Raw genomic sequence first — 25,614 nt, forward strand, 5'->3', positions numbered from 1 at the left:
GTTGTACTCCGGAGTTGTCACAAGATGTCCAAAAACCGCAATTTGGCAGTGGCCGAAACGGCATTTCGATTAGTTGCGGCATGGCTTTACGAAAAACGTAAAGAATGGTAGAGAGACGTTCAACGTGAGTGACAAATGTTGGTGAATAGACAATAACATTGTCGAGGTACCACAGGCATGGGTACCATTTGAAACCCTGAAGCCAGAACTCCATCTCAGGCTCAGAAGTGGCCGGCGCGTTAGATACTTCAAAGGGCCTAACTTTAAACTGGAAACGGTTGCGTCTTATAAATTTGGTCGATTCTCTGTCTATATCGTAGACGCTGATCTGCCACTATCGAGATCGAAGGTCAATAGAGAAGTAACTGGCACCGTAGACGCAGTCAAGGGAATCCAGACTTCGCGGTAGCGGGAACACGTCTTGCTTAGTCGATTTGTTCATATCGCGGTAATCCGAACATAAGTGCCATGTCCCGTCCTTATGAACAAACACTACCGGTGACTCCTACGGACTCCAAGAAGGCTCAATAATGTTTTAATGAGTATCATCTTAACCACAGTTAGGATTACCTGGCGTTCCAATAGAGACAGACACTCGTTATAGTCTGCGATGAATAGGAGCAGCATCGCCAGCATTATTACGATGCTTGACAGCAAGCTTCTGGCCTAAAGGCCGATTGTCCAAGTCGAGAACATCCCTACAGGAGGACGGTAGAATTCGTCGGCTCGTGCAGGTAAAAGGTACGTCGCGATAATTTTCTTATTCTTGGGATCAGCACAAGAAGCAGACTTTGGAAACATGGTAGACTGAGGCGAAGCGTTAGGTGAAAAAGCCGCCACGTGATGGCCATCTAATGGCTCAATTTGGGCGAGGCACATTCCTTGAGGTCTGGTTCGACCGAAGTTGACGACAGCACTGCAAGTCCGGTTGGTTGTTGTAGGTAAGACTGTGTGAGGTACGGTGACATTATACTGCAGTGGAATGTCGGGCAGCGGAATGATGAGATGCGTTCCATCAGGAACGGGTGGGGAAAACGACAGTTTTATATATGGTAATGATTCGGGCGGCAGTCAAACGATGCTGGTGGGACTTTAGCGGCTGGGGTTTGTATCACAAGTATCCGAAAAAATAGGCAGTTAGAAGCGGAGAGTGCTGTTGGAGCAGTCAATAATAGCCCAAAGCACGGTGAGAAAATTTAGGCCGAAAATTAGGTCTTGTGGGCAATGGAAGACCACGCGAAGACAGCAGTGTGACGGCCGGTGATGCTAACGCGTGCTGTACACATACCGATCATAGGAACAGTACCGCCATCCGCAAAGCGGACGACGTGTGTGGTTCCAGGAGTAAGGAGCTTTTTAACTCGGTGTGAGAAGGCAGCGCTCGTAATGGAGAGGTGTGAACCTGTGTCGATTAGCGCAGTGACAGTAGTCCCTACAACCTCAACTTCAAGAAGGTTATGACTCGTGGGCAAAGCAAGGAGAGGCTTTGAGCGCAAGGTCGACCTCGCACCTTCAGCTCCAGGGGCTGCAGTTCCTAGTTTTCCGGCCGGATGTGGAGGGGCACGGACGGCGATGAGAAGCGACAGGGCTGGGGCGAAGGATACTTAGGACGGGGGGTGACGGCGAACAGCTGTAGCGAAGATTCAGAGCAGGGGCGTTAGCAGCTGTACGATCGAGGCGAGAAACATAAGGAGTAGTAGGCACACAGTTGCTGAAATAGACGCTGTTGTGCGTTGGAGACGGAGTTGCCCATTGGTTGCGGCAATGGCGGGTGGTGTGGCCGATGCGGCAGCAATGAAACCAGATGGGCTTGCGGTCAGAGGTGCGCCATCCTTACGGCTTGCGGGATGTGGCGGGAAACAGTTGTCGATTACGACGAGGACCGCCAGAGAAGTGCTGCACACTGGGTTCTCGGGTCGACCAGCCCACGTAGTTGAGACCCATGTTTTGAAATCCTCGTCGGACAACGGTCTGTATCATACCAACCGTAGCTAGTGTTGCATCGGCGGGCGTCGCCGAGTGGGAGGGTGAATAAACGTCTTCGAGCTCGTGGCGAACGACGCGAGTTACGTTGTCACATGGGTTCGGCTGGCGGGGATGGTCCTCACATGTCGGCGTAGCAGTGATATTGGGCAGGCACTCGTTGTGGACCGTGGTACGACAGCTCTGAGCTTGCTAGAAGTTGAGACATTCTTTGATAATTGCGTCATTAGTTGAAACGTTGCCGAAAACAAGCAAGCTGAAGGCATTGTCTGCTACTCCCTTTAATATGTGGGCCACTTTGCCTGTTTCAGACATCTTGTCGTCAGCTTTGCGACAAACAGCCAAGACGTCTTGTGTGTATGAGGTGTAGGACTCTGCGGATCACGCGTCGCAAGGAGCTTTTTTGCTGTCACCGAACAGTTCGCGTAGTTTTTCTTGGAAAATGTCCGAGCTTGTCAATTCATCTTCATCGGTTCGATACCACACGCGACGGATGGCGGTCAGGTAAAAAATTACATTAGCGAGCATGATCGTAGGATCCCACCTGTTATTAGTGCTGGCGCTTCCACAGAGCTGGATGCACTTTTTGACGTCAGTGCCGTCCCAGCCGGAGAACAGACCAGGGTCGCGAGCATGGGTAAGCGTCACGAATGGAGCAATCTGACGACTCACAGCCGGTGATGATGGGTCTCATCTACGGGAGTCATGGTAGCAACCTGGATGTAGCGACCGCAGCGAATCTGCGTGGCGAGGACGGCGATCGCAAACCTCCACCAAAATGTTACGTCCGGAAAGACACAGACAAGAGAGACTATTCACACTTTATTTAGAAGATCAACACATCCAGAGACCAAGATGGTAACCAGCTCGTACGAAGCCCAGATGCAAGTCTTCGTCTTCGTTTGCGCAATGTCTTCTAAGCGCCTGTTGTTTCGCAACAATATGTTTGACGGCAGAGGGCGTTGGGGCGGGCCTCGCATAAGCAGCACTTGGAAGAAGCTGAACGGGTTGAGCGGCGTCGACGTAACGCCATCATCTACCATTAGCACGGTCGATGGCGCCTGGCAGCCATCCTTGTATGAAGTGTTGCGCTTCTGGGATATCGACCCCCTGCTACTCACAGACAGTATCTGCATACAGTACGTATACCTATATTATCCCTACACTACCAGCAGTGTAGAAAATACACAAGGGGAGCAAAAGTAAAAAAATTGAATACATGTCACCTGTTGTCAACCTCGTAACCACACTGTACAGAGGCTCTCTTTCGTTACTTGGCAGTTTGTGCTGCATTTGAACTGCATCGCCCAAAATGGTCTTCATTATATTGAAGGGGTTGAAAATAGAGTGGAGCTGAAGATTAATATGCAGAAGACAATTATAATGATGAATAGATTGGCAAGGAAGCAAGAGTTCACGATTGCCTGTCAGCCTCTAGAGTCTGTGAAGAGTACGTTTACCTAGGTCATCTAATCACGGGGAACGATGATCATAAGAAGGAAATTCATAGAAGAATAAAGGAGGGTTGGGTCGTATACAGCAGACATTGTCAGCTTCCGACTGGAAGCTTACCATTATGATTGAAAGGGAAGGTGTAGAATCGGTGCACCTTACTGGTGCTGACATATGGGGCAGAGACTTGGAGATTGACAAAGGAGCTTGACAAAGGAGTTAAGGATCGCGCAAAGAGCGATGGAACGAGAATGCTAGGCATAACGTTAAGAGACAGAAAGAGAGCGGTTCGGATCAGAGATCAAACGGGTATAGCCAAGGTTATAATTGACATTAAGAGAAAGAAATGGAGCTGGACAGGTCATGTAATGCGTAAGTTAGATAACCGTCGGCCATTAGAGTTATAGAATGGGTACCAAGAAACGGAAACGCAGTCGAGGACGGCTGAAGACTTGGTGGAGCGATGAAATTAAGAAATTCGCGGGCGCTAGTTGGAATCACTTGGCGCAGGACAGAGGTCATTGCAGATTGCAGGGAGAGGCCCTCGCCCGGCAGTGGACATAAAATAGGCTGTTGTTGTTGCTGATGATGATATTGAAGGCTACCTTCCACAGGCATGATCTCTAACTTCAAGAAGTTGTTTACGAAGACAAAAATACAAATAACGCATAATTAGGCCGAAAAAGATGTGACATCAAGATATGCTTCTTTTGTTCAAAATCCAACTAGCAAATTATGGCGAAATGTGTTTGGCCTTCATCACAACACTTCGTCTAAGTGCTTGTGGGTAGCTGTATTTAGCCTATGGCGATGCATAAGGCTTTAGAACAGAGACAGAGGTAACAACCAAAAGTTGAATTATTTGTTATAAACTCCAAGCTACAGAACAGAATCTAGCGATGCAGAAAGCTCTGAAAACCAGTCAGGTCACAGAATCAATTTCCTCAATAAGGAATTACGACAATCCAACTATCGTCTTTTTCAGTTTTCCAGCCAAAATGTTTCGAGCTTCGTGTTTCCAAACAGATAAAGCAGCTCAGCTGACGCTCAAGCTGTGCTGCACTGACTACGCAGAAAAAAAGTCGCGGTGGTATCGCCACTGTTTCGTAAGCGTCCGTACAATATCCCTGTTAACAAAAAAAAATGCACACATAAAACAATGTTTGAAAAAAAAATAATGGCACTTACTTTTGCAGTAATTTGGTTTCCTATCTCCACGCTGTTATTTCGCCGTAAATGCAGTTTTCTGACGGTGTTATTTTGAAGTGATCGGCTGTCTTTGTTTCACCCCATAGCACTGCGGCGACCTGTTTGTAATGGTGGAGCTCAAGCCGCTGGTAGTAACCACGTTGCTGGGCTAATTGATGCATGCTCTGCAAGCAAAACGTGGTGCAAGCGAAGTGGAGAGCGACCGCCCACTACCGATGTAGAGTGTGGACAAGTTTGAAAGCCCCATGGTCCGACCTTCTCCAAGAGACTTTGGCGGCGAGCTGAATCTGAAGAACGTATTGCAGAATTATGCAGAGGCAGGCTTGGCATCACAGGATTGAGTATTGAGCGTGCGCATCGGTATACGGCCATACACGGCAGGGAAGCCACGTCCAGTCATAGCAAAATTTTGTTCCTATATATCGCGTGAATCGGTGCTGTTGACGGCTTACAAACTCGAAGGCACCAGTTATAACATATCTGAAGATTTTTCACAATCCGTCTTGGGCAAAATAAACTACGGCACTTTGCGAAGTTGAACAAGCCGGAAGAGGACAAGTCTCTTTTGAAGTGTGATATGCCTCATCTGCGGGAAAGCGCTTTCAGCTCAGTAGTGCAACGAGAGATGTAGTTCCGCAGTGACCTTCGCCTAAGCGTACATCAGTATTGCCTCTCATGATTTTAATGATAAACTGCTGGAGCATAAAGAATACCATTGATAAATTTTATTCTTTATTTTATTCTTTATAGGCCTGCTATGTACCCTTCAGCCCACGGGGGTGTTGGGTACCGAGTCATGGTTAGATTTTTCTGTTTTTGATTCTGAAGTTTTCCCGACAGCCTACCATTGTTTTCGGCGCGATCAAAATTATCACAGTGGATGTTTTTTTATTCTTGTAAATAACAGTATAACTTGCGTTCACGTGGCAAGCCCACTACTTGATATCGAGGCAGTTGTTTGTAGTACTCGGCAGAAAAACGGAAAAAGCGTGGTGCTTGACTCCTACTATCGTCCACCAAGCGCGTCGTATGAGCAGTTCATCAAACTTTCTGACCTCCTGGAGTGTTTGAAAAATGACCGTGTCTTCATCGGAGGTGTCATTCACGTGTCGAAAATTTACTGGTCATGTGCAGTTCCCAGGAATTCTGTTTGTGGTTGTTTGTACTCCTCGTTTTTGATCTAGTGGACATTCATGCAATTGAACATGTCCCCAGTGCGTAGCGTAGCAAGAGTACTGGCCATGTCTTGGACTTAGTGTTGTGTAATGGATCAGGTATTGTATGAGACGTTCATGCACTACCTGGATTGAGTATAACCATAATACTTTTATTGCGTTCGTGTTACAAATGTACCCATGGGGAAGAAACCGCCTAGAAAAGTGTTCTTGTATTGCAAGGCTGATTACTGTTCTATAAATCAGTCGTTAGATTCGTACTTCCCAGTGTTTGACACATTAGCGGATGGTTTGAGCGTTGAACAGGTGTGTGAAATCCTTAAAGAAAAGCTATTCTACCCTCGGGATAAATTCATTCCAACGCGGATGCTTTGATCTAAACGTGATAACGATAAACAATGGTTTCATCAGGAACAGCGCATCTTGTTGCGCAGGGAGTGGAGGGTATACTTAAAGTATAAAAAACACAGGTCCTTTGGAAAAGTTATCCAAACTAAGATTGAAATTGAGAATTATAACAAAACGAACTAAGGAATCTTATTTTGTTCGTCTTCGGGAATCTTCGGGAACTGTTGGTAGAAGATCCCAAAAAATTTTGGAAGTATATTCGGCGTAATGGACAGAACGACAATTATGTGAGTCCTCTTGAATACTTAGGCACGGCACTCGATGATGACAAGCGCAAAGTTGAAGTATTTAGTAGTTATTTTTCTTCCGTATTTAGTAACCGACAATTCCGGGTTTAAGGGTGGATTTTTCGTTTGGCAATGAAGAGATGCCCGAAGTTGAGTTTGCATTGGAAAGTGGACCTAAGCTATTAGCAAATGTTTCTCCCAGAAAGGCAAATGGGCCAGACGTTATAGCAGCAGCAATGCGTAGTAGTTGTGAATGGTTATGCCTGTATATTGCGTTATGCCTGGATTTAACACACACGCACGCACACACGATCACACACACACGCACACACACACACGCGCGCGCGCACACACACACACACACGCACGTACGCACACATTTGTTCGATTGCAGATCACACAATCGACGGGTGCACAACAGGAGTGCCAATTCAGTCCGGCCTGAAGGAAGGGAGTCCGAATGGCCGGAGGGGGATAGGAGGATGGAGAGAAACCTTTGTATGCCAGATATAAGCATGCAGTTGTGGGGTCGGGCCGTACAGGCGTGATGGGGCTCAGGCTGTGCTGACCGCTTGATCAGACGGACTGAAGAAGAAAGATGAGTGCTGTCCAGAGAGCCTGCAGAACCTGCAGAATAGAGACTAGTGCAGCGATGTGGTGGTATTGCAGGGTGTGCCACTTGCGGGCTTTGGGGCAATCCTCGTAGGCTGACATGAGCTTCCGACGACCAAAAAGACGGGAGTAGAGGGTGCGTGTTGCCCAGCGCTGAACAAAGTCAAGTTTGTCAGCGACATGAGTTTGGTATAGGGACTATACTGATGAGCAATACTCAAGCCGTGGCAGAATGATAGAAGTGTAGAATGCTCGGAAAACCTCAGGTCCGCAGGGAAGGGAGACAGGGGCCACAAAACCAAGAATGCGATACAGTGCCTGTGACATATGCAGAAAAGTCTAGAGAAGGGATGAATGTTACACCCAGAATGGAAAGTGCCCGACAAGTCTTTACAGGGGTGCCTCTGAGGAAGTAGGTTTGACACGCATCAGTTTTGTTGTGGCTGATACTCATACCCGCACTTCTTGCAGCGCTACTATAAAGTCTGTAATTGTAGGCCCAGTCGTTTACCTTTGCGGAATATGTTTATTTCAAGCGCGTATGCTGTTCACCGGCATAATGTTGCTGTGGATGTGTTTACTTATTAACCAACACATTCTGCGAAGATGCATTAGGAACTTCGTTTTGAGTTTATCTTTTTCCTGACTACAGTTTATAGTACCGCAGCGAGAAACCTTTTAGTAGAAGCTGAAGAGTTTTGGGCAGTTTAAGAATACTGTTACGGGGATGATGGAAGTATAAAAAGGCTGTATTTACAATATATAAATATACAAGATGAGTCAGAGTAGTTAAGATGGTTGACAACCAACAACGCGCAGAAGCCAGCGTCTCGCAATATTGTTGTTCCTCTCGCTTCTTTCATCCTTCGGTAACGGGACCCACGGGTGCCGAAGCGCCGTCTCGGCGCATGGTGGGCGAGGAACTGCGAGCGAAGCATGACTTCAGCCACGAGACGCGCAATATGTGAATAGGCGGCGGACTTGAGGGTGAATGAAACTGTAACGGCGCGATCTCGTAATTGACGTCATTAACTTAGGATTTCATAAGGATTTCTTGTGTAGTGGAAAGAAGCTTCTAGAAGAGGCAAATCCGACGACATGGTGTCCAAAGGAGCACCCAAGCACCTGGCGCGAACTTAACATCTAGATGGCAGCGGTCGTAACGCTCTTTCTGTATGTGCTGCGAGGCGAATAAACCAGATCGGACGACTTGACGTGCCATGTTAGCCCGATCGATGACTTTACGAGCGTACTCAGTTGCAACACGCGGCACAGAAGGGAGGATGTTGTCAAACGGCAATGTGGGGTCGCGCCCCAATGTATACCAATGTTCGTACACGTTGTACTGACTTTTGGATAATATCACGTTTCCGAACTTTTTACAAATTGCAGTCATTGAAATATAATCTTCCGTTAATCCTCAATAAACACAAAGATATAGTGAAGCCCACACTAACATTACTTCATCTGCTCTCTTTTTTAATATCATACCTACCACTGTTGTCATGAAGCAACAAAAATTAATAATTCTTTTTTTTTAACAGAAGCTAAATCCTCCTGTGTCTGCTTGTATTTCACATCGTAGTGTTTTAGAATATATCTTTTCGTGATGTATTATATGTGTTTGTGTGTATGCATATGTGAATTCATATATATATATATATATATATATATATATATATATATATATATATACTTGATATAATTTTTGTTTCGGAACGAATACGAAGTTCTGTCTGCGAATGTGAAACACTGGAGGGCTTGTCAGATCACAGGATGGTTTTGTTGTCATTAAAGGCATCACCAGATATCATAATTACTTCGTCCAAAAAAAGTTTCTTTAATTTTCATGACGCTGATGACGCTGCTGTGATAGACTGTCTTGATTATTCATATTCAGATTTTATGCAGCTGTATGACTTAGGTGCTAGCACGGACCAACTATGGGAATTCTTTTCTGAATTAGCAGAACGGTCCCTTAATCACTTTATTCCTAAGAAAACTAAGCGCACGAATAAACAGAATCCCTAGATAACTAGAGATATACTTCATCTCAAACGAAGACTTAAACGCAAACGTAAGGCTTACTCACCCAACCCAAACCCCGAAAATAAACTATGTATTCGCCGTATGAGTCAGGATTTAGAGACTTCTTAAGGAATCAAAAGCGAGATTCTATGATGTGACGCTCACAAAATTTCTTCGCGAGTTACCTGGCAAATTCTGGCGCTATATAAATCCGTCTAAAGTTCTGCACCCTGCTCAGACCGAGGAGAACGCCCAGAAGCGTGCCGAAGATTTTAATCTATATTTTTCATCTGTTTACATACGTGATAATGGCATACTGCCTCCTTTTAATGTTGAAACTGAAAGACCTTCTATTACTGATTTACAGATTGACGAGCAAGGTGTTCTAAATCTGCTATTACATATTGACATTAAGAAAAGCCAAGGTCCAGATCGTATCCCTAACGAGTTTTTATACAGATACGCTGAATGGGTATCTAAATACTTGTCCAAAATTTTTCAGTCTTCATTTAGTCGCGGATGCTTTCCAACTGATTGGAAGCGAGCAAAAGTTATACCGGTTCATAAAAGTGGAAATAATTCTGTTAGTAATTATCGCCCGATCTCGCTCACTAGTACAGTTTCGAAGTTACTTGAACACATCATATCCAAACACCTGCTCGGCTATCTCGACCAGCATGATATCCGGCATTATCGTCAGCATGGCTTTCGAAAGGGACTGTCCACGATTACCAAACTGATAGAAATAGTTCATGACCTCGCAGAAACAACAAATTCACGTGGTCAAACGGACATTATCTACCTTGACTTTGCAAAAGCATTTGATAAAGTTTCGCACCAAAAATTGTTATATAAGATTAATGCGGCCTTTAAAAATCAAACACTCACACAATGGTTCGCTGCGTATATGTCCTCCCGTGAACAGTGTGTAACTGTTAGAGGTTGTCAATCCAACATACTTCCCGTTGCTTCTGGTGTACCGCAAGGTAGCGTCTTAGGCCCACTCCTATTTTTGATCTTTATTAATGATTTACAAAGTAACATTGATGTTCCATTAAGACTTTTTGCAGACGACTGTGTGATGTACAGTACCGTAAATACAGTTGATCATCAGATTAAATTAAATTTAAACCTGCAAAGAATAGTGAAATTGTGTAACGACTGGCAGATGGAGTTAAACTTTAAAAAGTCTGTGTTCATGCCAGTAACTCGAAAGAAAAATGTTCTTGATTACAATTATCAAATCAACGGTTATATGCTTGAAAGAGTCGATCAGTATAAATACCTAGGCATAACATTTATATCAGATCTACGATGGAATGCCCACATTGAAATTGTCATTTCCAAAGCTTTTAAAACACTATGGTACCTGCGACGCACTATGCACAGTGCTACTCCGAATGTAAAGTGCCTCGCTTACAAAACCCTAGTCAGACCGATAATCGAATATGCTAACGTAATATGGGATCCTCACACAGCAACTAATCGTCACAAGCTTGATAGGATTCAGCGACTCGCTGTAAGGTTGATCTTTAATAAATACCGCCGGAACCATTCTTCAACAGAACTCTGCCAACAAGCCCAACTACCTATGCTAGAAACCAGGACCAGATATGAAAGACTAAAAACTCTTTACCTCATTATCAATAATTATCTTAAAATGAATAAGTCAGATTACTTTGAGATCAAAACTAATGAAACATCAAGGCATCGTCATAGTAAGTTTATCCCATTACCGACTATAAAAAATAATTGTTTCAAGTTTAGTTATTTTCCCCGAACTTGTAGGGACTGGAACTCTCTTCCAGATTCTGCTGTTCGGTTGACATCATTAGCTGAATTTCTACGCCACTTAGATAACTTCATCTATGGCACTAGCATATGGCGATGAGGTCAGATTGCTGTTGCATAAGATTGCTGTTCTGATTTCTGAGTGATGCATTTTTGTTTTTGTTTATGTGTGCATTTCACGAGATGATCTTTATTTTCTTTAACTGATGTATAACTATGGATTTCAATACGTTCTGTACTACTTATTTTACTGTTCAGATTCGTTTTCTTCTTTCCACTCCTGTTACAGCCCCTGAATGAGGCTGACAGTATTAATAAATGAAAAGAATGAAATATATATATACGTATATGTATATATATATATATTATTTTCCCCCTTTTTTCATTACATTTGACTTTTTAATATTTTGTTCTTCTGCATATAAAGCACGTTTTTTTCATTTATAGGAAAACAGGTACTCAGGACCTGTCGGGTCCCGCAGGGAAGAGAGCCAGTAGAGTGCGTAGTGGTCTGTAACGACCGAAAACGTGCAGCCGTACAAATATGGCTGGAACTTGGCGACAGCCCAAACAAAAGCGAAGCACTCCCGCTCGGTGATGGAGTAATTTCTTTCAGCAGGTGACAGCAGGCAGCTGGCGTAAGCTATCACGCACTCGGTACCATTCTCTTGTTGGGCAACACCAGCGCCGATTCCGTGGCTGCTTGCGTCAGTGTGGACTTCAGTCGGTGCAGATGGATCAAATTGGGCAAGTTTGGGAGGGGTGGTCAGAAACCTGATGAGGGCGGCGAACGCGTGAGCCTGCTCCGGGCCCCATTAGAATGGCGTGTTTGTTTTCAGATCTGTCAAAGGCCGAGCAACGTCGGCGAAGTTTTTGACGAAGCGGCGAAAGTAAGAACACAGGCCGACGAAGCAGCGCACGTCAGAAGCAGAACGTGGCATAGGGAAACCGGGTGCGGCGCGAACTTTTCCCGGATCTGGTTGGACACCAGATGCGACAAGGAGGTTTCCCAACGCGGTAATTTGACGGCACCCGAATTGAAACTTCGTCGAGTTCAGTTGGAGGCCGGCTTTTCGGAAGACCGCAAGAATGGCGGCCAGTCTGCTAAGATGGCTAGAGAACGTGGGAGAAAAAACAATAACGCCGTGGAGGCAACAAAGACAGGTGGTCCATTTGTAGCCTCGCAGAAGAGAGTCCATCATACGTTCAAATGTTGCAGGAGCGTTGTATAGGCCAAAGGGCATGACTTTGAACTGACCTATGCCATCCGGCGTCGTGAAACCCATCTTTTCGCGGTCCATTTCATCAACTGAAACCTCCCAGTAGCCGGATCGAAGATCGATGAACGAGAGTATTTAGCTCTGTGCAAGCAGCCAAGGCGGCATGGATGCGTTGTAGCGCATGGACGTCTTTTCGCGTGATCCTGTTTAAGTGGTGGTAACCGTCGCGAGAACGCCAGGAACCATCTTTCTTTTTCACAAGGACGCCAGGCAAAGCCTAGGGGCTGGCTGATGGCTCGATGACCCCTTTGCGGATTTCTGATTGGATAACTCGACGTTCAGCATGCGATACACGATAGGGACGCCGACAAATACGATTCGTGTCTGCAGTGTTCTTACAATGGTGAACAACAGATGTTTGGCTTAAAGGCCTTTCGCCGAAATCAAACATGTCAATGTATGATTCAAACAGGAGACGTATGTCCGTGGCCTGTGCAGAGGTAAAGTCAGGTGCAATAATTTTCGCTAAGTCAGCTGTTAAGGAACCATAGCTGTGAGCTGCAATTGGCGCTAATAAACCACTCTGGGCATTCAGACTCTGAATGTCAAATTCAGAACCACTACAAACGCTGCCCAGGAACATGCCGACCGGAATCACTTAAGGGCACAGGCTGAAACTCAGAAGCTGTGAAACGACGTCGTTATCAGTAACCGTGACTAGCGTATGCAGAAGAGCAACGTTCTGGTTCAAAAGCACGTCGATGATGGGGCGAAGCACATATTCACAGTCAGGAACAGGGGGATGGGCAGTCAAAGCGATGTAAGTAACTGCCCTGGGTGAAATATGCTCTTTGTGACGTGAGCACATGTGTGGTGGGGCGGTGCTAGGAGCATCTGCGAGTTGAGGCAGTTCTAACTGAAGAGCACTGGTCGGCGCAGTCGACGACAGGAGAATGAGTGGATAAAAAGTCCAATCCAAGGATAACGTCGTGAGGGCAGTTGTCGATCACAGCAAAGAGAACAGACGTAGGGCGGCCGGCAAAACTTAAATGTGCAGTACACATTCCAAGAACAACCAGCACTCCTCCGTAGGCAACACGAAGCACTCGGGGCAGCTGCTGGGTTGAGGACCTTCTTTAACCGTATACATAGTCTAGCACTCATCACAGATAGGTGGGCTGCAGTGTCGACGAGTGTTTGGACAGGTACGTCTTCTATTTTAACGGTAATTGCACTTCTCTTTGTGGGCACAGACAGAAGATTTGCTGCAGTAGTAGGTGATACAGCACTACCTCCGAGGGCTGCATTTCCTAGTTTTCCGGAAGGGTGCGGCCAAAAGCCACAGGGGACGAAAGGCGACGTGGCGGCGGCGAACGGGAAGATGGGCGACGTGTTTGCGGTGAACGAGACTGGTGTCCACGCGGTGATGGTGAGCGACTGTAGCACGTCTTCCTAGCAGAGTTGTCGGAGCCGTTAGACTCGGCGGTGGGCGAAACATTGAGGGTGTTTTCATTAAAATGGCCCAGGCTGGTCGGCGTGCGAGGTGTTGCGGGCCACAAGTTGCGGTAGTATCGGGCGACATGGCTAACGCGGCGGCAGTTGAAACGTATCGGCTGGTCGTCCTCAGTTCTCCACTCAGTCGGGTTGCGATAACTCGGAGAGAAGCGTCAGGGTGGAGCTAAAATAGTAGAAAGGCGTTCGTTAATTCTGCGGTTGGCGACAGCACAGACAGAATGTAATTCAATGTTTTCATGTTCCTGGCGAACAATGGTTTGTACGAGGGGAAGCGAAAAAGTGTTAGGATCAGGGCTACGCGAAGCCAGATCTGCGGGCGCCATCGCATCCAGTTCACGTCGAACGATTCGCACTGCGTCCTCTGATGGCGGCGCATGCTGCTGTGCGGGTTGGTCTTCGCACGTCGACGTTGCAGCAGTATTGAGACGTCTGGCGAATCTTTGCAAGACGCGTCGGCTTTTTGCCTCCTCGAACTGTCGACACTCTTTAATGATGGCATCAACTGTAGAACAGCTTTTGCACATGAGCAGGTTAAAGGCGTAGTCAGCAATGCGCTTAAGCACGTGCCCGACCTTCTCAGCTTCTCTCATGTCGCGATCGGCTTTACGACAAAGTGCCAGCAGGTCCTTGATGTATGAGACATAGGACTCCGTGGGGGATTGGGCCCGGGAGGCCAGTTCCTGCTTTGCGGCAATTTTACGGTCGGCTGGTTTGCCAAACAACTCTATCAACTTCTCTTTGCAAGGGTCCCAGCTTATTAGCACCTGTTCGTGGTTTTCGTACACCTTTACGTGCCTCATAGGTGGAACAACATGTTAGCTAGCGTAAGCCTAGGGTCCCATCTGTTGATTCCACTCACGCATTCGTACATAGCCACCCACTCTTCAATGTCAGCCCCATCGGTCCCGCAGAAAGTTCCAGGATCCTTGGGCTGCACAACCACAACCGAAGGTGACAGCGACGCAGCTGGCGACAATGACGTAGGAGGCCGCAACGGCGTTGGTTCCGCGTGCTCACCATTCATGGTGCGGACGGTGATGCGACGCCCACTGCGGAGCTACGTTTCCAGCCGTGGTTCCTCGCACCCCCCACCATTATATTACGGGGATACTGTATTTACAATATATATACAAGATGAGTCAGTGTAGTTAAGATGGCTGACCCCCAACTACTCGCAGCAGCCAACGTCTCGCGATCTTCTTCCTCTCTGTTCTTTCATCCTTCTGTAACAATACCAACTGAACAAAGCCCTGATGACACCTTCACCTTCCCCGCAATACACTTGCACCATCTGCTCTCTCCATAAACAAAAAAAAAGATCAAAAGCCAATTACAGTTTCATTGACGCACGATGTGCTGCTTCTCAAGCAGGTATCGAAGCAATCCTGCACACGCGACTGCATCTATAGATCTGGCTGGGTGCAGGTCTTATGCATTGCACACGTTTCACATATTGCAAACAGATCATTTCTTATTGCAGTGCTCTAGTATATGGACACACCACCTCAAACACGACTGCCTTGTGTCAGGCTTCCTTCAGTGTTTCAGCGTTCTTGAGTGCTGCACGAGCGATTTATCCACAACTAAACCATGTATTTGAAGAAAGTGAGTGAAGGTGTACTGTTAACTTGTACTGAACTGGATTCACATGCCGAATAGAACAGCGCACTCTCAGGTGAAACGGACAGCATGGCTGATGACGTAAGTACTTTTCATTGTTCGGCTACTAGTGTATTTCACTTTCGAAAGTTACCTTTGCCACTGAAACAGCACAGAGCTCGCCCGCTAAATCTGAGTCATCTGAGACCACACGAAACACGCAGTAGTTCACCACCCGAAGTTCGACACGGTTTAGTCACCACATCACACAACACACGAAGTCATGAGTGCGATATTTTAAATCGTTGCAGCGATAAACGAAACTGAAAATTCATTTCCTTGGACAAAGTTTTCCAGCAGGGCTCGTTCACTCACCAGTTACGAACTCGATTGACTTGCTACGCTTTCGCGTAACGTAAACAACATCAGCGCTAAGCGAGAGCTGATTATCCAGACTGCGAAGTTCAGAAACATGTTTCAATTCGCTTCGCGCACGACAAAATACACATAGACCAAGCACAGATGTTGCGGCAATCGTGATTCGGTTGGATGTTTTAGCAGACGATCGCACTGAGACCGCGGGAACGAGTGGGCAGGTTGGATTTGCCGGCCTTGTTTAAGTCGGTTCGGATCCACGTCGCACTGAAACAACTCACGGTCGTCGGTTGTGTCGTTGTCGGCCTAGTATCGCAACACAGTCTTTTAGGAACTCTGGCGCGCGTCGTGCGTCCAAAGAGCTCGGAAGATCGTTGGTGTCGGCACCTTCGCAGCGGCGGCCATCATAGGTATAATAGCCGGAGGCCTTGAAGACTCCGATTGGTTGACGCCGCCGATGCGTCGCAGCCTCTGATTGGTGCACGCCGGGGAAGCGTCGCCACGCGTCGTTGAACTTCTACCATCGGCAGTCGCTAAAATCTCAGCGCGCCGTCACGCTTCGCGCAGTTCCCGACCGACGCTTATGATGCTTTTGACGCATTGGCGCGTGTCGAAGCCTGACGACGCGTGACAGTGGTTGGGCCTTTACTTTGCGTCGCGTGTTTCTGGTCCACAGCGGCACGTTCCCAGGCCGCTGTAGACCAGAGCTGGTTTTTCTCGCCAAGTGCGCTGTTAGGTAGCTGAGTCCGCAGTCGAGAACTTTTGCATTCAGATGTGGGATAATCCCAATAAGTCCGTCAAGATGAGCCAGGGCGGCGAACATTCGAAGAACACACACCTTGCTGCGTAGTCGCGAGCTGCTGAAGAGGTGACGAGCGTCACCCAGCTCCAACGGGACAGCACGCAACGTAGTAATCTCGGCACGCCAGAGAAGTTCTCAGAAAAAGTCGCCCAGTTTTCATGACTGTAGGAGGATTATTTATTTATTTATTTATTTATTTATAAATACTGCGATCTCAAATCAGACCATAGCAGGGTGGGTATGCATAGAAATATGCAAGCATGTAAACACATACAAAATTCATCAGATATGCAGGCATTTTTCAAACACTGATAAGGAACTATGGGTAACAATATCAGAATTAAGATTATTCCAGTCGGTTACTGTCCTAGGAAAAAATAAATATTTGAAACAGTTATTCCGTGCTTTCATAGGGGTTATTGATAAAGCATGCCTTCGTCTCGTGTTATAACCTGATGAGTAAGTAAAGAACTTGGAAGTGTTAACCTTATAATGACCGTTTACAAGTTGAAAGAGGAACATTAATCGGCAGATACGGTTGCGCACAGTAACCGGGGGTAATCCACTGCATCTTTAGAGCTCACCAACAGACGCACGGCCGTATGAATTGAAAACAAGCCTAACTACCTTATGCTGCACACGTTCCAGTTTTTTAATATTGGTTAAAGTGAATGGGTCCCAAATAATTACGGCATATTCCAACAAAGGAGGAATGTAGGAATTGTACGCCAGTCAGCGAACACTAGATGTATATTGGGGAGCTCGGCGGTACTACTTCTGTTCTCTCGACCCCGTCGCTCCAGCCAGATCCAGGCCCGAGCAACGCCATCTTGGGACAGCTCACCGAGGCCTTCTCTGCAATGGCTTGCATGATGGAGAGGATAAATCCGCCATTGACGGCGACAAATGTTCATGCGAGTCCGGACCTCTCTACCGCAATCCCAAACATCACTGGAGACAGCGCCCAAATCAGTGCCGAATATTGGCCGGAAACATTTTCGCGCGTTGCCTAGTTGGCCCACTGGTTTGAACATCAATGACTAACTGCTCTTCACCTCAAGCTACAGGGCACAGCTAAGGATTGGCTGATTTCGTCGGCAACAAGGTGTTATTGAAGACAGCACTTTATAGGTGCGTTTAAATCAGATTTCGTGACTGAGGAAAGCCTTCCGGACTTATGGAGGGGAATAGCCCAACGAGTTGAGAGTCGCGACGAGGATGTGACCAAGTGCATCCGCTAAAAGAAAAAAAAAATGTGCGCCAGGATGAAGCTAACTCTGCAAGACGTAATTGCCGAGATTATCAGATATCTCTGGACGGCAGGGATGAGTTTCGCGTTACGGGACAGGAGCTTTAAGAGCGTGGATGAGTTACTTCAAGCTATCAGAGCCTATGAAAACTTCACAGAAAACAGCAGAAGACAATTTTCATTGGCACAAATGTTTGACAGCCGAAACCGATTGAGTAGTGGGCATTAGCCGTGTACTGCACCAACTTAAGCAGACGATGCTGTGCGCAGCAGTACCGTCCGAGAAGGAGGGCACTGCGCGGATGGAGTGCGTTCCTACAACTGCCAACAAATGGGCCACATATGGAGTCAGCGTCCTGAGCCACGGCGCCCACTTCATTGCACGAACTATGAACGCGATGGGCGCCGTGCGAAAGCATGTCCAATTCAAGGCCGCGCAACTAATGTGACTAACATTGTATGCAGCACGTCTGCAAAAAGGGCATACAAAAGCGTTTGTAGTGCCGGCGAAAGGATGATCGCCCTTCTCTATGCGGGCTCTGATATGAGCTTGATAAAGCTGATGCATGCCGTGCGGCTGAGCAAGGAGCTTTTGGCATACGCGGAGTCGGTGGACAGCAGTCATCGTTCGGTGAGCTAGATTCAAAGGTGCGAGCCTACGATGTTGAACTTCCTGACGCACACTTCTACATGGTCAGTGACGACGCCTTTGTCGGACCGGACGTCATCATTGCCACTGACGGGATCAACTTGCCCGATCTGCTCTTGGTCCGTAGTAATGGGTTTACCCATTTGCTGAATCAAAGGTAAGCACAAGAGCCGACAGGCATTGTCGCAGAAATGAAAAGACTGAAAAAAGTCGTCAAGTGTCGCGAAAACGTTGAGGCTACGCAGCGAATGGTTCTGTCCGTGCCGGGAACACTTTCTGTTGATGCACCTGATGATTTCAGCCTCCCAGTTGCGAACTGCAGTAACGTCAAGTTGCACATGCAGCAAGGACAAATACTCATTCATCCACCCGCTCCTTGCAACATGCCGGATAAAGTTTTACTGACCACCAATACGGAGGACCGTGCGCTGCAACTGATAACCCGAGGCGATATTAACGTTGGCTTGATCGTTTATGACGAGGAGAAAACACAGCCCTGCGCGTTGCTTCCCAAGCATAATAACAGCTGCTCGCTGCAAACCGAACAACTGGGGTGTACCGGTATCGCCGAGAAGAAAATCGTCGAGCTCCCTCGAAGCAAGCCGGTTTTCCAGGCACCATACTTTAGCTGTTACTACGAGAGGCGGGCATGGAAAGATATTACTGAAGAGTTGATATGAGATAGGTTAATGTGTGGTAGTACTTCCGAGTAAAACAACCCTGTTTTCGCGCGGAAGATAGCGCATACAGGATAGTGATCGACTACCGCCGCCTCCGTAACCACAAGCAGTTAAGGACACAGGACAGCCCACGAAGGCGCAAGCTAAACACTGAGGCCCGCACATAGTAACAAAGGTGCTGCTTGCAGACGCATACCGCATCTCGAACCTACGAATACGGAAGGGATCGACGCGACCAGGCTACGTCACGAGCGCCCATGCAAGCCAGATGAAACAGTTTGGGTTGGCGTCGGCCAGCGAGTGCTGAAGTGAGGCAGACTGATGAGACTCTCTCGGGAAGAGACCGCGCAGGATGGTCGAGTGCAAGCAACGAACAAGGCGCCGTCACCACCGGGTCCTGTTTTTCTCAGAAAGCGAGGTGCCTAGAAGACATTGAGGAGGCAGTACCCAGTGAACAATTTATGTCCCATATATGTTCGTAGACCATCATGTTCTGTACATTGCACAGAGCCTATAGATATCTATATTTCGCCAGACCACATTACAAATACGTACTATGGGTTATCTCAGCCCCATCCAGATCACGTTATTGTAATATTTAAAGGATGTCGCAGCTGGACATAAGTGACCTCTAATAGGCGTTCTTTTTAGGGATATTGGAGGTTCAAAGAATATTAATCGATCTTTCCTGTTCACGCTACAATGGGGTGCATGCCTGCAAGTGCTGCAGCAGATATACTGTCGAACACAAATGCGCACAGCAGAGCGTGTGGCCGAAGCACAACCGAACACACATTGTGCGGCATTGGTCAGCCATCATTTGTACACATGCATGCGCATGTGGTTTCGACGCGGTTTGCGGAGCTGCTTGTCCTAGTGAGATTACCTGACCTGTATTTTGTTTTAAGCTTGTATAGTGCCATTCATACCTGCGATTACTTTCTACGATTTATTATCTGCGATTTAATTTGTTTTCGATGGTACATCTGCGGAGGTAGACTTTTGCCCCAGTTACTAACTATTACGCCGCCATTTCGGACATTACAAGATCATTCGGCGAATTCGCGCACTCGATTTTGAGGTCGTGTCAGACGGCATTTCGCTGTCACCGCGGCGCCGCTCATCATCTGAAATGGTCCCGCCTCCCGCCCCACGAAAAATCGTAGCGCTAAAGGAAGAGGCAAACGGGATGAAAAGGTTTGCAGTATCACGCAGACATTAAGAAAAATAACGTAACGACAACAGTTGCAAAGTTGAGATACAGATTTTTTCATGCAAAAAGAAAGAGAAAATGAAATGATCGTAGTTTGCGTCCATTTATTTCTTCTACATTTGCACTTATATTCGTTTTTGCGGGTTTGCGTCTTTACTGTTCAGTAGGTGCATGCATTCGCAAAGGTTAAAGGTAGTCGGTACGCCTGCATGGTTTGCTTACCGAGTTCGCGGCCGCCTGCACACGTGAGATTTCGAAACACCGTGATGCCAGAATATTTTAGAAACTGCTATATATTGATTTAACCATCCCGGTCAGGTAAACACAGCTGTCGCGGATAAATCAGTTTTTAGGCATGTAAGATTTACGAAATGGGTTGCAGAAATTTCGGAAGCGCGCTCCCGATACCTACCTACTGAGATGCCCCCCTTTGTATGATCGAAATGAGCGCATCGTGCACGTTATTATTGTCTTAAACGCGAGTAGCGGTATGAGCTCTGTGTCCCACAGAACCCGGTGGCGGAGTCTTCCGATTCGTTCGGGAGCGAAAGATTCCGCGTATATATACGTACCGCGTATGTATGTACGCACATTAGTTTTCGCGGATTTCCGTTTGTACTCCTGTAGACCACGAGCATGTACTTGCAACTGAAAATTGCATGTATCGAAAGTGCGGCGGCAAGAAAGGACGCCAATAGGTTTCCCGCACGAAGTTTACAGACAATGCCTAAGTGATCGCAGACGCTTAGGCTGTAGCTTAAAGGAGGCGTCGTATAAGCGCTTTCCAGAGCAAGGCGGGCGCGTATTTTACGCGGGGCTCAGAACTATTGTTTGGCGGCCCGTCTCGCCACTGAGGATTTGCCTTTGAGCGGAAGTCTCTGTCAACACATCTATCGCGGATAAATCGAAGAAGTTTTTAGGCACGCAGGGCCCTCTGGGCTGTACTTCTCGGCGATAAGGTTGCTTCGCCACCTACGGGATTATCTGACTGAGCTATGTCGAATGCTCGGTTGCCATAGTCGTAAGTTCAAATCCTTCTATAAGGATTTTTTTTTAGTTTGGCGATAGTGAGCTTGAAATTCACCTCCTTTAGAGCACAACATCTGCAGGCTTGGAGTGAAGCCTGACACGGGCAAGATATGCCGAGAGCGAGTGGGGCTATACTAATCCAGGTACAACCAAATCAGGAAGGCCCACTAAGCTTGAACAAATACACTCCCTCACCAGAACAGGAATTGGCCTCCCTGGTGCAGTATTCGGCCATTACCTCCCGAATGATACCTGCAATCAACCCATGGCCCTCAGTCCGCCGCAGCTGCGGAGCACAAGACCAACGCGGCGGTCACGCGGCGGTCAGACCTGTAACGTAGCAGAGGGTGCTAAGAATCTCTGGGTCCGGACAGGCCGCCCATGGAAACTGACCCTGTCAACATTTTTTGCTGAACTTCGTCGAGTGACGCTAGCTTACCAGGACTCTGAGGAACTATCAGGCATTAATTCTTTGAGATATTATCGGCCTTAGTGAGATTGGAACTGGTGAGGCTAACACATTTCTGAATAACAGCCATGTCCTCTGCTATAGAGGACTCCCAGATAAGAAGAAATACCGGATAGGATTACTAATCCATAAGGACATAACGGGCTACATTGACGAATTCTAAAGTATTAATAAGAGGGTAGCTGTAGTCGTAACCAAGCTTAATAAGAGGTATAGATTAAAGGTAGCACAAGCCTACGCTCCAACATCCAGTCACGATGATGATGAAGGGGATCAGTTTTATGAAGATGTTGAATTAGTGATGAGAAAAGGGCAAACTCAGTATACTGCAGTAATGGACGACTTTAATGCAAAAGTGGGGGAAAAGTAGGCGGCTGAACAAGCAGTTGGCAACTACGGCGTTGATTCTAGGAACGCTAGAAGAGAGATGCTGGTAGAATTCGCAGAAAGCTTCGAATAATGAACACCTTTTTCAGGAAACGCAGCAACAGAAAGTGGACCTGAAAAAGCCCTAATGGTGAAACAAGAAATGAAATTGTTTTCATACTTTCCGCTGATCCCAGCATAGTGGAGGATGTAGAAGTGTTAGGTTGGGTAAAGTGCAGTGATCACAGATTAGTTAGGGGTAAGGTTCCCCTCAATTTGAAGAAACACTAAAATTGGTCAAGAAGAAACAAGTCAACTTAGAGGCAGTAAGGGTAAAAGCAGACAAATTCTGGCTCGTGCTTGCAAAAAAATAAGCAGCCTTACAACAGAGAGATAAAGTTGACATAGAGCTAATGAATAAAACGGTAACTAGGCTGGCTTGAGATGCAGCAATTGAAGTGAAAGGCAAGGCACCAAGGCAACCAGTAGTCAAGCTCTCCGAAGTAACTAAGGACCTATTAAAGAAACGACAAAAATGAAAGTGTCCAACTCAAGAGATAAGGTAGAATTGGCGGAAGTGTCAAAAGTGATGAAGAAGGCGAAAATAAGTCACATTCGAAATTAAAACATGAGAAAGACGGAAAAAGCCGTAAAGAATGGACGCAGCTTGAAATCAGTGAGAAGGAAACTTGGTATAGGACCAACCAAGATGGATGCACTGAAAGATAAGCAGGGTCATATCATCAGGTATAAATCTCGAAGGTATAAAATCTCAAAAAAGCAGCGGAACAATTCTATACTGACCTGTACAGAACCCAGAGCATTCAGGAGTACTCTATCCGAAACAGGAAATGAACAGGATACAGAAACTCCTATAACTAGCGATGAGGTCAGATGGGCTTTGCAAGACATGAAACGAGGAAGAGCGGCGGAAGAAGATGGAATAACAGTCGATTTAATCAAAGACTTCGGAAACGCCCGCATGTATTGGAAGTTTCTGTAATGTTATCGATTGTTCTTTTTGCTCTGTCTTGTCACCGAGCCTTGTGTCAGCTGATTTGATGTATGCGCGACGCGAATGGTGTAGGACTTTCTGGAAGACACGCGGGCACCAGCGATTGCTCTGGACCTTCGATGACTCATGTATAAAGACCGACGCGCTAAGGCCGGCCGATCAGATTTTTGATGATCGCTGACTGTGTTCGCCGCTGTCGCCGTTCTTTGAGCGTAGCCTGTTTTTGAGAGTGCAAGTTGGCCCAATAGAATGTTAGTTTCGTCATTCCCAGTTTTGCTGCTTTCTTCACAGTCACTACTACGTGACAATATCCTCATTAATGGCGCCCTAATTGACTTCGCCATAATTGACTCCAAAGCTCGTGGGTTCGACTCACGTTAGAGGTGCTAAGTTCGAGCACAATAATTACCTCTATCTTAATTAAATGTGCCCTAATTGAATTCGCCCTTGGGACCAAAGGTAGTGGCTTCGAGTGCAATATTTCACTTTATCTTAATTAACTGTGCCCTAATTGACGTCTGCTTAATTGAAACCACAGGTAGTGGGATCGACTCCCACTAAAGGTCATGGGTTCTAGTGCAATAATTAACTCTAAATTAAAGGGACCCTGAAACGCTTTTGACGATTTTCTACAAACGTATTGAGTCGTTAGAGTAGGTCCTTCTGATCATTAATTGGCACATCTAAGTGCTCCGCGTAAAGCGTGTAATTTATTATAAGGTTTTAAATATGCACATCGCTGCCGATCGCAGCGCACTGCTCGGCGGAATTTTAAGCCGCCCCTACCCATATGACCGAAATCACCCATACGACGTCAGTGGGGCGAGCTATTCGATTGGCTGACAAGGGCGCGTGATCGATAATTTTTCCAACTTTATGGTAAACAAATGATCTTCGTAATAGTTGGAATGTTAGTTAATTTGTTTTTATGAAAAGAAAGTAACATAAAGAGGATGCACAAGAATAATTTTTCAGTACACTTAAGCACTTCCGGCACACAGCATGTGTCGTCTGCTTGTGTTACAACGTACTCCATTTTGAAGAGAGCTCCGCGGTCAGAGTCGGTCTCAGTCTTTTCGCGAGCACTATGATTCGACTTTGTTGCCTTGTGGACTGCAAACGTAGCGACTGGCAATATGTCAAGCTGCGACATCGTGTCCCTCTGCAAGGCAGCGTACGAGCGAACTGGCTGCTGCGCATCGGACTGCCGCTATCCTATCGGCGCCAGGATTTGTGCGTTTGTGGCCATCACTTTACACCGGAAGATTACTAACGCAATAGCGTTTCCTGAGTCCGGTATTAGGGAAAACGCAAGCGCAAGGGGACAGAGTCTGGCCGCTTGACTTTGCCGTAACGGGATGAGCCATGAGATGAGCAGAAGGGCAAATGCAAATGGTCTGCACGGTGCAGCCACCTGGTGGCACAGAGCTCAACCATACACAGTAGCAGCAACGAAGTGTATTCTTCTTTGCTGCTGGTGTGTATTTTTCGCAGGAGTGTAATCATGAACACGTTGTTTTTATAAATGTTTAAAATGTTTTACACTTGGTTAGAGCAATATTAGCGCTTTGTTTGGCTGGTTAAACGCTGCACCAACAAGTGTATGGACCGTGCTGACCGATCAGGCCGCTCACGTACGTCTACGCTAAAGTTCCTTCATCAGCTTAAGTTTATGCCTACAGTCATTTGCCGAAATGACCAGCTTGCCTGTGGTTACCGGAATACAAGGCACGTTCCGCGCTACGATAGAATGCTCGCAACGCACGCTGCTTCGATATCTCTCGCTTGGGGTCGACGGCCAAGCGGCTAGCGGAGCGGTCTCGCGCGGGCGGAGGCAACCAAAACAACCGGAAGTGGACGATGTGACGTCGCATCGTGACGCTGAACCAGTGAAGGCGGAGCTTAGCCCCACTCGCTCGGCGAACGAGTTGAGGAGGAAAAGCATGGCTAGGGAGGAGGGTAACTTGTAATCGCTTGTAGCTCCATTAATACGTAACGCTTCACTTAAATTGTGGTGCGAATGTTCTACTTAAGCTGTACCCTACGCGTCTACAAAATTTGTCCGAACCGTTTCAGGGGCCCTTTAAATGTGTACTGACTTCGCCCTTATAAAGAGCACAGGTGGTGGGTTCGATTCCCATTAAGGGTCGTTGGTTCGAATGCGATAATTCACTCTACCTTAATGAATTGTGCACTAAGTGACTCCGCTCTTACTATGACCAATGGTAGTAGGTTCGACTCTTATTATAGGTCGTGGGTTTGAGCGCAGGAATTAACTATATCCTAAATAAGTGTGCATAATTGACTCCGCCCTAGTTGACAGTAGAGGTCATGGGCTCGACTGCCGCCAGATGTCAAGGGTGCGAGTGTCTCAATAACTATATCTTAATTAACTGTGCCTTAATTAGCTTCGCCCTAATTAATGCTAAGCGTCATGAGTTTGGGTACAGTAATGAACTACATCTTAATTAATTGTCAGAATCAGAATCAGAATCAATTTATTCAAATCAAAAATGGGGATAATTACATGATAAGTATATACAGAAGG

Source organism: Dermacentor variabilis, chromosome 3 (genome assembly GCF_050947875.1).
Source record: "Dermacentor variabilis isolate Ectoservices chromosome 3, ASM5094787v1, whole genome shotgun sequence".
In the NCBI taxonomy this organism is placed as follows: Eukaryota; Metazoa; Arthropoda; class Arachnida; order Ixodida; family Ixodidae; genus Dermacentor; species Dermacentor variabilis.